The following is a 12,858-nucleotide window of genomic DNA, read 5'->3' as shown; positions in this document are numbered from 1 at the left end:
ATGTCTTTGTTTATGAGTTCCATAATGATCCTCTCCATAGCTTTGCAGACCAGGCTCATCAAGCTTATGGGGCAGTAATTTCCAGGGTCCGTAGAAGCACTGCCTTTGTGAAGTGGGACCACTGTTGCCGTACACCACTCTTTGGGTACGTATCCTGTAGTAAGGCTAAGATTAAACAGCAGCCTTATGTGTAGGTTTAGTTCCTCTTGGAGTTCATGTAGCCCACAGCCCGGGACACCATCCGGTCCCATTGATGCTGTGTTTTTAGCTTTAGAGAGGGCGGCTCTCACCTGGGCATCTGAGATGTTAGGGAGGCTACCCTCTGCTGGGATAGTTATTTCTCCTTTTGGGAGGGGGAGGAGAAATTTGCACTGAACCTGTCTGCCAGAATGTTGGCAATGTCGGTGGGTTCAGTGTATTTTGTGTCATTTTGGACTAACTCTGAGCATATCTGGGAGTTTCCACCCAGGTTTCTAACATAGCTAAAGAAGGCCTTGTGATTGTCTTTTGTGTCTTTTGCGATTTTTCTCTCAAAGTTGGCCTTGGATGATTTTATGAGTGATCGTAGTTTTTTGCTAGTACTGATCAGAGATGCCTTCCCTTTTAGGGATTTTGCTCTGTCATGTAGTAGCTTCCTCCTCCTGTTGTAAAATTTGTTTATGGCTGGGGTCCACCAGACCTGGCGCCTGCCTTTGGGGGAATGGGTCTTGGTTTTATTTGGGATTGCATGAGCCATGCATTCTTGAAGGTGCCCATAGAAGGCATTTGCAAAGGATTCAGCAGTGTGGGTTGTGGTTTCCACTGGCCCAGGGGCCTTGAAGGATACCACTTCAGTCTTAAGAAGTGTGAAGTTGGCTTTTGAGAAGTTCTTCACTGTGGTCTTTTGTGCAGGGGGTGGGGGCAGGATGTGGATTTCCAGTGAGATTAATTTATGGTCTGATCTTACCAAAGAGGGATATACTTCCGGTGTGGAGCATTTTGTCCCCATGTTTGTGATGATCAGGTCTAGTATATTGTCTCCTCTTGTGGGAATGGTGACTAGTTGTTCCATTGCATTTGAGTTTATGAATTCTAGGAACCTTTGGGCTAGGGTGTTGGGACTTGAGTAATGTTCCCAGTCTATGTTTGGGTAGTTGAAGTCTCCCAAAATGATGGTATTTGGAGAAACATTCATACTCTCCAGTGTCTTCAGGAAGGCTGTGTGGGGTTCCTGAGTTGGAGAGGGTGGTCTGTAGCATGCTACAAACTGTAAAGCAGTTTTGACTATGGTTAGTTGCACCTGGATGGTCTCCAATGCTTCGTGTATTGCCACTAACCTGGAGGTGTGGGTATCTTTGATGAAAATGTATACTCCCCCTCCTTTTGTGGTTTGGTCCAAGTTTTGGGGCCGGAAAGCATGATATGAGGTAAAACCTGATAGTGCTGGGGTGCTCTCAGGAGCCTTGAACCAGGTTTCAGTCACTGCACAGACATCAATGTTCTCCATACTGAGGAGGGCTTCGAGGGCGTGCATCTTGAGGTTTAGACTTCTGGCATTGAGCAGCATTACCCTTAGTTTTTTTCCACTTGTGTTTTCTAGGGAGGTAGGTTTGTCATTTGAGCCTTGCCTAAAAAAGGCACTATGGGAGTGGCAAGAGCCTTGGCCAATATCCGGAAGCCCAGGGGTGACAGGTGCAAGCCATCCCTTGTGAAGCAGCGTGGCTTGTCAAGCATGTCATCCCAAGCAGACAGACATTGGATCCCCTTAGAATGAAACCAGTAATGAAGCCAATTGTTAAAACTGATCATTTTGTCTTTGTACTGTGGCATCATTCTTGGTGAGGGTAAGATGCTGCTCAGGGTCAGGGTCATACCGGCCTGGGTTACATAATCAGAGAGCTCCTCTATGTCTCTTTTTATGTAGTCCAGGGAGGTACTTCTCAGGTCGTTCACACCGGCATGTACAATGACTGAGTCATATTTGTACTTGCTGCGGAGTGACCTGAGTGCTTGTGTTATGTGGCGGAGTCTAGCTCCCGACAGGCAGCTTATTGTGACCTTTTCCTTGTTCAGTCTGGTGAGCAGGACGTCAGTGTGTCTGACTATGGAGTCACCTATTACAAGTGTGTCTGGCATGTTGTTTGGCCTTAAGGGCTGTGACTGTTTAGCATACTGACTTTGTGAACTATGTGTTGCATGTGCTATGTCTTGACTTCCCCGGTAATCAAACTGAAATAAATAAATAAAAATAAATATGTAAATTATGCACATAACACCTTAACACACCATTATCTTTGTTCTGCATTGGATCAGTTGTTATGCTACTGGCTGCAATATACACCTCATGTAATGTTTAATTGGCATTACTGTGATGAAGCCTGATGGCTACACTTCCCTTGCCTTATTGTTTTGTGACTGCCCCATCAAACTAGTGAAATTAAGGTTGTGAAGTAACATTTTTTGTGTGGTGTGTTGACGCAATTTACATGTTTATAAAATGGTTTTGACACAGTGTCACAGGTTCAGATCCAGAAATATGTAAAAGTTTTATTTAAAGTTTAGTTATACAACTATTATGTTTGTAAGTGTTGTCTACATATCATAGTGATCCACCTTTACCTGCCTTATGTCTCAATTATGGTTATACTTTCTGACCCCTCCATTCTCCCTATTGCAAATGATTGATTGTACATAGCATGCCAGATTACTTATCAGGAAAAACATAACATTAGCCTACTTCAAGGATGTTAACAAATGGCCTAGAAAAATTATAACATTCTTTATGTGTTTCTATCACTGTCTCCATCTCTGTATGTGTTCTCACTTGTGTACCTTCATTTTTTACTGCTTCATATTTATTAGGCTAATAAATGTAATGTGCATGTTACATAATTTTACAATTGTCATAAATGCACGTGTGAGTGTTTGCGTGTGGTTCTAGTGACAGGTAAGTAATGCTTCAGTGACAGATGTGCTGTGTCCACCTCCACTCAGAAGAAGAATTTAACTTTGCACAAAGCTCCCTCTGCACTTTACCCACTTTTATCACAAATATCCTCTCTGCAACACAATGATGAGGTCATCATGTCAAAAGTACACTTTCTCCTCTTAACAGATATACTCCTACTGTGTCACTTGCAGGTAATGCTGTGTCTTCCAGATTGTATAATTAGAGAGGTAAGAGGTTCATATCTCACAGAGATGAATGAACTTGTGTGTTTGTAGTTCTAGTAACAGTTAAGAAAATCCTCTATAGGAGATATGCAGTGGCCACTTCTTCTCAGGAGAAGAATTTAACTTTGGACACATTTTCCTTTGCACTTCATCCCACTTTTATAACAAATAACCTCTCTACAACACAATGATGAGATCACCCTGTCAAAAGTACTCTCCACCTCTTAAGAATCAGACTTCTCCTGTGGCTCTTGTTGATTAATACTATGTTCTCTTGAAAGGTAGGATGTCCAAATCTCACAGAGGTGAACTTATATGTTGTTGCAATATCAGGTGTACATAGCTTCCTGAGCACAACTTCCATTCAAGGGAGGATTTTAACATGGAAGAGGATGATCCTATCCACGTTTACCACAAATAACTTCTCTGTGTCACACTCATAAGGTCTTCATGTCAAAAGGGCACTATCTACGCTTATAAGTCAAATTTCTCTTATGCCACTTACAGCTAATTCTGTGATCTATAGATTCTGTAATTAAATAGGTAAGGGATTTGAATCCAACATCAGTTAACTAGTGTGACCATGTCTACCGTCATGTAAAATTGTGTCTTTGACAACATCCCTTATGTAAATTTCCACTTAGGAGGCATATTTTCAATGGCAGAGGGCTGCCCTATGAATTTGCATTCTTTTCCAGGCAATACCCAGTTTTGGAAAAACAACGGTTACATCATGCTATCATATGAGTTATCCTGCAACATTGGATGTTGGTATTGTGCACTCTAGACTGCATAAGTCCAGAGGGAGAATGTTTGAATCTAGCAGACTGACTACTGTGTGTGTGTGTTTGTCTGTCATGCTATGCAGAGAAGGCTTCTAATACAGATAGTATGTGTAGCTGTGTATTGCTACTGTGTACGTCAAACATTTTCATACCTTTTGTGAAGACTGGTAGAGATGGGTGAAGGCTGCCAGCCTAGTCAAATAGAATTTGGTGCATAATTTGATTATTTGTAAATACTGTGAATGTTGAACTTAAAACAGTGTGGCAACATTGCCATCTGCTGTAAAGAAAGCTAAGTCAGTCGTTCTTGTTGGTCCTTTAAAATTAAAATTATTTCATCACTGCCTTTGATGTTTTACAATTCGGCTGCAGTCCGGCTAGATGCAGGCTTCCTGCCTATTGTTTTAAGGCTAAAGTTAATGACCAGAATTTACATGTGGAATGCCCTTTATTGCTCTAAGTGTAAAATAATGTAAATGCAGTTTCTGTCTGGCATGGTAACCAGGAAGGTGTAAAAGATGGTGTAATGTTTAGCAGAACTGCAGTTTCAATTTAAACAGTGTGAGAACCAGAGATTATTGAGCATTTTCATCTTGATATCCAACCTAGAGCACTGCCTGTCGTCTTAAGTAAGTTATCTTAGAAGTGTGTTTTCTAGTAGAAATAGCTAGGACTATAAAGATTAGACTAAGTGTTTTTCTGTTATGTCAGAACTGTACTACTGAATTATTTTAAGTTGCTGTGTGATCTCTGAACTCTTGAATAGCACAGTGGTGTAGTAGTATTGTCTTGTGTTTTTGGTATTTATTATTAAATATTTTTAAACCTTTTTCAACTGTGGCTGGTTTATGCAGAGATAATTTAAGCTCTAGAGTACATTGCATGCTTATAAGTGATCCTGTAATAAGCCCTTCCAAAAAGCCTTGATTGCTTAGTTGCACTACTAGTGGATAATAATATTGCACAGTAATAATTGGACACCCTTTTAAGGGCCTTTGGGTAGCTGATAATTATTAGCTGATGGTGGCAGGAATTACTACTGTATAGTCTGGGTAAAAGGGCACAGCTAGAGAATCTGTGTCAGTCTTTCCCAGGAGTGGCTGTGAAGTTGTATAAATATTTAACTCTAAGTGTGTGTGTCTGTCAGCTACTTGGGCAGGGACATGAAGCACTGGTTGGACAGAGAGGCTAGGCTAGGCTGAGATCTGGACCTTATAGCTGTGCCAGTGGGAAGTCGTATTAGGGTCCGGGGAAGCAAGGGAGTGACCAGCCCCGGACTGACTGTGATCTCTGTGTGCTCTTAAGGGAAATTGCACTTTACTGTGTGCATTTGTTATCCTTTCTTCTCATATGAGATGCCCTGTCTGGTGTTAGTGGTAGTGATTGAGGCTCCTTGATTGCTGTGCCAGGGCATGGGTGTCACATATTAATTGGTGGCAGTGGTTGGGATATCTTCACCATATTAATTTGTGGCAGTGGTTGGGATATCCACCACTCATATTAATTGGTTTGCAGTGGTGGGATCCACTTCACATATTAATTGGTGAGCATTAGTGGAATATCCACATCTTCTCCGGTTTGATTCTCGGCTGGGGTGCCTTCTGTGTGGAGTCTGCATGTCCTCCCTGTGGTCACATAGGTTTCCTCTGGGCGCTCCAGTTTCCTCCCACATCCCAAAGACATGCTGTAGGTGGATTGGATGCTCTAAAATGGCCCTAGGTATGAGTGTGTGTGTGTGTGTGTGTGTGTGTGTGTGTGTGTGTGTGTGTGTGTGTGTGTGTGTGTGTGTGTGTGTGTGTTTGTGTGTGTGTGTGTGTACCTTCTGTGGGAGGTTGGGTGCTGGGCTGTCAAGTCAACACTGTAAAACTCTGCTGCCAATATTGAGTGGACAGGTGATCTGCTGTAGCAACCCCTAACTGGGAAAAAGCCGAAAGAAGAAGAAGTGAAATATCCACATCACATATTAATTAGTTGGCAAATACTAATTGGCTTGTAGTGGTGTGGGTAGAGTGAATCCTGTAGCTTATGTACAGTGATTTCTGAAGGTGTTTTGTACTCTAAATCAGCCATGCAGTGAATATTCAGAGTTCAGATCCACAATTGTTTTATTTCTTTTGTTAGCTTAGTTAGTCAGGGTGAGCAGGCAGCATGTCAGCAGAGGAGTATGGAAAGCTGACAAGGAGCCAGCTGGTGGAGATGTGCCAGGCTAGAGGACTGGTGCATGGAAACCTGACTATGGCATACCTGATGGCAGCCTTGGTTACAGCTGCATCAGAAAACAGCATCCAAGACAACAATCAGACTGGCAGTGGAGATACAATATCCTCAGAGAATGGACAGCTCAACCTTTCTGTGAAGGACAATCAGACTGGCAGTGGAGATGCAATATCTTCGGAGAATGAACAGCTCAAACTTTCTGCAGTGGACTTAAAAATCCAGCTAGAGCTAAAAAGACTTGAGTTGGAGGCCAGGCATTTGGAGATAGAAGTCGAAGAAAAAGAGCGTCAGAGGAGGCATGAGTGAGAAATGCTGACTCTTTGCCAGAGTCATGGAGGTAATGGGGAAGGGAATAACTGGACCCCAGAAGCACAACAGGTAAGTAAATTTCTTCCGCAATTTAAAGAGGGGGATAATTTTGATAGTTTCATTCATATGTTTGAGAGGGTATGCAAATAGTATAGTGTTGATCAAAGGCTCTGGGTACATTTCCTGACCTCTTTACTCCATGGGAAAGCTGTAACTTTTTTGTCAAAAATGCCTGACACTGTCTGTTTTGATTATACTGCTGGAAAAAAAGTGTCTTTAAGAATGTTTTAAACTAACACCTGAAATGTATAGGAAAATAAATTCATGAGCATAGACGCAAGGCAGATGAAAGTGTGTGTGAATATGTTGCTAAACTGACCGTTTATTTTCATAGCTGGGTGAGTGGATGTCAGATCACCACTTTTGAAGGGCTGGCAGGCCTTTTGGGGAGGGAACAAGCCCTTAGCACTTTGCATGAGGACATGAGGATCTGGTTATCTGATAGACAATGTGCTACTTCAGATGAGTTGTGGAAGAAGGGAGACCTATACCTGGCTAGCAGGGCAGCCCTGCACAGGAAAGCGACCCCCAGTACTGTTCATAGGTCAAAAGGAACCCATGGTGGGCAGCACAGACTGCCCCTAGCAGAATCTACCAGTAGCAGGGGAAGCCACTAGTCCAGGTACATGTCCAGGAGCTAGGGTTAAATGTTTTGAATGCAACCAGTGGGGCCATGTGGCATACAGGTGTCCATGGAGGCAAGGTGGGGAACCAAAGCTGAAGGAGCCAATAAGTGGGAAAGACAAAATGCCAATAGTAGGTTGTCTTGAGACAACAGGTGTACTAAACTACCATCCTGCAGATGTCCTGTGAGGTAAGGATTTGGATGAGGCAGTACCATGTGCTTATGCAGTCACACGTGGTCAGGCTAGGAGACAAGCATGTGGGTATGGAAGCCTGGGGGAGACCCATACAGACTGCATACTTGCAGCCAGGACTGGTGAGGTGGTTACTTCATGGAGTGAGCTATGCTGTATCAGTGAGACTGAAGGTGAGCCACAGCTGTTTGTGGGTACTGATGTTCCCTTGGACAGGGTAACTGCAAAGGTAGAGGTGAATAGTAGTACCCAGGCTGACAGTGAGGCACCACTGTTAGAGCATGCCAGACTTCCTGTGGAAGGGGAGCTGGGAAGGGTTACAAGGAGAGAGTTGATACAGGCTCAACTCTCAGACCCTACATTGCAAGGCCTGAGGTAGGTAGCTAGGGAGGCACCTGCTTCTCAAAGGAAAGGGGGAATCTGTATACTGGGACAAAGGGTTACTATACAGAGAGTGGACCCCTGAGGGAGGGATAGAAGGTGAGGGGAGTACAGCAGTCAGTAGTGCCTAGAGCCTACCATCTGGCACTTCTAGCCATAGCCCATGATATTCCCTTTGCAGGTCATATGGGCATAAAATGTACAAAGAAGCATATTATGCAAAACTTCTATTGGCCTGGCATTTCCAGAGATGTAACAGGGTACAGCAGGATCTGTGAGCAGTGCCAAAAGGCAGGCAAGGCAGGAGACAAGGTGAGAGCTATTTTGATGCCTTTGCCTGTGATTGAGGAGCCATTTCAGAGGGTAGCTATGGATATTGTGGGTCCTCTGAGTACCCCAAGTTCCACAGGGAAAAAGTATATCCTAGTGGTTGTAGATTATGCTACACAATACCCTAAGGCAGTGGCTTTGTCCTCCATTGAGGCAGAGAGGGTGGCAAATGCTTTGTTAGAGATTTTTAGAAGGGTGGGTTTCCCAAAAGAAATACTGACTGACCGAGGTGAGATTTCATTTTAGACCTGCTGGCTTGTCTGTGGAAATCCTGTGGGGTGAAGCACATGAAGACAACCCCCTACCATCCCCAGACTAATGGTCTTGTTGAGATGTTAAACGTTACAATCAAGTCCATGCTATGAGCATTTGCAGATCAGTTTAAGAGGGAGTGAGACAAATATTTGCCCCATCTGTTTGCTTACAGAGAGGTTCCCCAGGAATCCACAGATTTTTCACCCTTTGTGTTGCTGTATGGGCACAGGGTGAGGGGATCTTTAGATTTAATTCGAGATGAGTGGGAAGGTGAGTGCAAGTCTCACAAGGAATCTGTTGTGGCATATGTCCTAAACCTCAGGACAAGGCTCAGGGAACTCATGGACTTGGCCTAGGAGAACCTGACAGAAGCCCAATAACAGAAAAAGGTGTGGTATGACAGGAATGCTCAAGCTAGAGAGTATACTGTAGGGCAACAAGTAATGGTTCTCATTCCTGTCAGACACAACAAGCTGCAAGCAGCTTGGAAGGGTCCCTACGAAGTGGTAAGAAAGGTGAGTGATGTTAACTACATGGTGGAACTGCTAGGCAGATGGCAGGGGCACGAATTGTACCATGTTTTAACATGACAAAACCTTACCATGATAGGGAGACCCTTGTGTTGAGCATTTGCAGTGGATTGCAGGAGGAGTCTAAGGGAGATCTGGTGACTGATCTCCTCAGTGAGACTCTGGATGACACCTCAGTAGAAGGGGTAGCAATGTCATAGCAGCTATCTCCTACCCATGTTTGAGAAATCTGAGCAGTGTTGCAGGGATTGGGGGACATGTTCACTAGGAAACCAGGGTGCACCCACCTTGTGCAGTACCAGGTGGATTTAGGACCCCAAAGGCCTGTTAGGCAGGTCCCTTGTAGGGTGCCTGCGAGAGTCAGACAGACTCTGAGGGAGGTGGTACAGGATATGTTGGAACTAGGGGTGATTCAAGAGTCCAACGGTCCCTGGGCATCCTCAGTGGTGCTAGTGGCAAAGAATGATGGCAGCACCAGGTTCGGTATGGACTACAGGAAATTAAATAGTCGCACAGAGTCAGATGCTTACCTCATGCCTAGGACAGATGAGGCCCTAGAGCAGCTGGATGGTGCTAGGTATCTTACAACCATTGATTTTACCAAGGCTTAATGGCAAGTGCCTTTGACTCCCATTGCTAGAGAAAAGTCAGCCTTTGTGACTCGTTTTGGCTTGTATGAGTTCACAAAGATGCCCTTTGGATGAACAATGCCCCAGCAACTTTCCAGAGGCTGGTAGATAATGTCCTAGCAGGAGCAGGAGGGTTTGCCCTTGCTTATCTAGATGATATTGCCATCCACAGCCTTTCCTGGCCAGAGCACCTTCAGCATGTCAGGGAGGTGCTGAGCAGACTACAGAGGGCAGGGTTGACCATTAAGCTGAGCAAATGTCAGGTGGGTATGGCAGAGGTCTCCTACCTAGGACATAGAGTGGGGAGTGGTAATATAAGGCCAGAACCTGCCAAAGTAGAAGCCATTCAGGTATGGCCTACACCTGTTACTAAAAAGCAGGTGAGGGCATTCTTAGGGACAGCAGGGTACTACAAAAAGTTTGTCCCTCATTATAGTACCATAGCTGCTCCCCTCACAGATCCAACAAGGAAGAATAGGCCAGATAAGGTAGTGTGGACCCCAACATGTGAGCAGGCATTCCAGATGCTTAAAGAAGCTTTGGGAGGGCCCCCTGTGTTAGCCAGACCAGACTGCAGCAAAGAATTTGTTGTACAGGTGGATGCTTCAAACCATGGGGTGGGGGCTGTACTTAGCCAGATTTCTTCAGAGGGGGAAGAGCACCCAGTGGTTTATCTCAGTCATAGGCTCCAACCCAGGGAGGAATGCTATTCTGCTGTAGAAAAGGAATGTCTAGCTATAGTGTGGGCACTGCAAAAACTTCAGCCTTATCTGTATGGAAGAAAATTCACTGTTATGACACATCACAACCCTCTAACATGATTAATCAGAGCCAGTCAGCAAAATGTCAAGTTACTAAGATGGAGCCTGGGGTTGCAAGCATATGATATGTCACTGCAGCACCACAGTGCGATTAGCAATGCTAATGCAGATGAGCTCTCAAGACAGGGAATGGGGTGATGTACACCCAGATAGACCTAATCCTCTCAAGCGGAATTTATCAAGGGTCACTTGAAAAACTAGCTTGAGTTCTCTGGGGAGGGGGGGTGGAATGTGCAGACTGGTAGAGATGAGTGAAGGCTGCCAGCCTAGTCAAACAGAATTTGGTACATAATTCTATTATTTGTAAATACTGTAAATGTTGAACTTAAAACAATGTGGCAACATTGCCATCTGTTGCAAAGAAAGCTAAGTCAAGCATTCTTGTTGGTCCTTTGAAATGAAAATTATTTCATCACTGCCTTGATGTTTTACAATTCGGCTCCAGTCTGGCTAGATGAAGGCTTCCTGCCTAGTGTTTTAAGGCTAAAGTTAATGACCAGAATTTACATGTGGAATGTCCTTTATTGCTCTAAGTGTAAAATAATGTAAATGCAGTTTCTGTGTGGCCTGGGAACCAGGAAGGTGTAAAAGATGATGTAATGTTTAGCAGAACTGCAGTTTCAATTTAAACAATGAGAACCAGAGATTACTGAGCATTTTTGTTTTGATATCCAATCTACAGCACTGCCTGTTGTCTTAAATAAGTTATCTTAGAAGTGTGTTTTCTTGTAGAAACAGCTAGAACTATAAAGATTAGACTAAGCGTTTTTCTGTTATGTCAGAACTGCACTACTGAATTATTTTAAGTTTCTGTGTGATCTCTGAACTCTTGAATAGCACAGTTGCGTAGTAGTATTATCTTGTGGTTTTAGTATTTATTATTAAATATTTTTAAACCCTTTTTAACTGTGGCTGGTTTATGTAGAGATAATTTAAGCTCTAGAGTACATTGCATGCTTATAAGTGATCCTGTAATAAGCCCTTCCAAAAAGCCTTGATTGCTTAGTTGCACTACTAGTGGATAATAATATTGCACAGTAATAATTGGATGCTTTTTAAGGGCCTTTGGGTAGCTGATAATTATTAGCTAATGGGTGCAGGAATTACTACCGTATAGTCTGGGTAAAGGGGCACAGCTGGAGAATCTGTGTCAGCCTTTCCCAGGAGTGTCTGTGAAGTTGTATAAATACTTAACTCTAAGTGTGTGTGTGCGTGTGTGTCAGCTACTTGGGCAGGGACATGAAGCACTGGTTGGACAGAGAGGATACTGGAGGTTTTAGCTTGCCAGCTAGGCTGAGATCTGGGCCTTACAGCTGTGCCAGTGGGGAGTCTTATTGGGGATCTGGGGAGCAAGGGAGCGACCAGCCCCGGACTGACTGTGATCTCTGTGTGCTCTTAAGGAAATTGCACTTTACTGTGTATATTTGTTATCCTTTCCTCTCATATGAGAATCTGGTGTTAGTGGTGAGGATTGAGGCTCCTTGATTGCTGGGCCAGGGCACGGGTGTCACACCTTTTTTGAAGAGCATCAACGTATTAAACAATGGTGATGTCATCCATTCATATGTGTACTATCACAACTGTAAAACAAAATCTTGTATGGCATGTGTGATTCCGGCAGTGTTTTGTATCTTGTAATTTTTGGTAGCCTGTTCAAATCCAGCCATTACTCATTATAGTTTATAGTTCAGTACTAGGTTCATAGGTTCATAGTTTAGTACTAGGCTAACTGCCCCTGTGAGCCAATTTAAGCCCAGCCAGTTATCCCTTGTGAGACTCAAACCCTGCACTTTGTGTTTGTAAGGCAAACACCATATCCATTAAGCCACCCTTCCAACCCACAAAAAAATAAACAGCCTCTGCAAGGCTCTAACCCAGGAACCTGCACACCATAGACAAACTGATTTACCACTAAGCCATACCAGTATGCCAAGCCGAGCCATTCCTCCCTTGTGTCAGTATGACTGTGAATGTGCATGTATGTAACAATATTTTTACCCAGCTATCTGCTGTGTACATGTGTGGCTGGGGGTTGTTTTTTACAGGAATCCATTCGCATTTTTCACACAGAAATGCTTTATTGGATAATGATAACATCATGAGATGACATTTGGCTTTTCCATGAGAACTACTATGGCTTTTGCTGTGGTGTGAGGATCTGAGACAATGTTCTCTATGTTTTTTTCTTAGTAAGGCATGTGTTCAAATCCATGATTATTCACACATTGTGCATGATTTCCATTCTCCCATCACAATGATGACTGCATTACATATCAAGTCTGTTTGGGTGTACCTAGCAGCTATAGGTATATAGCAACAGACTTTTAAAGAAATTACAGAAACATATTTTTCTTGCAGCAGTAGCATGGTGTCATGGCTACAAAGACCATAATATCTCACAATTTTAGCAACACTTGCACTGTGCCACTTTCATCCTTCACAATATGATGTAGCTTCTGTCGTTAGATAGTCAGGTGTTCAAAACACACATTGACTAACTGTAAACATTGTGTGTCCTAATGATGTTATGCATGAATGGCATCTACAGCTATTATAATGTGTACAATTAC

The sequence above is a fragment of the Protopterus annectens genome, chromosome 1.part1 (genome assembly GCF_019279795.1).
Source record: "Protopterus annectens isolate FY-2018-M chromosome 1.part1, PAN1.0, whole genome shotgun sequence".
Classification (NCBI taxonomy): domain Eukaryota; kingdom Metazoa; phylum Chordata; order Ceratodontiformes; family Protopteridae; genus Protopterus; species Protopterus annectens.
The sequence above is the reverse complement of the archived record's forward strand: the minus strand, read 5'-3'. Positions refer to the sequence as shown.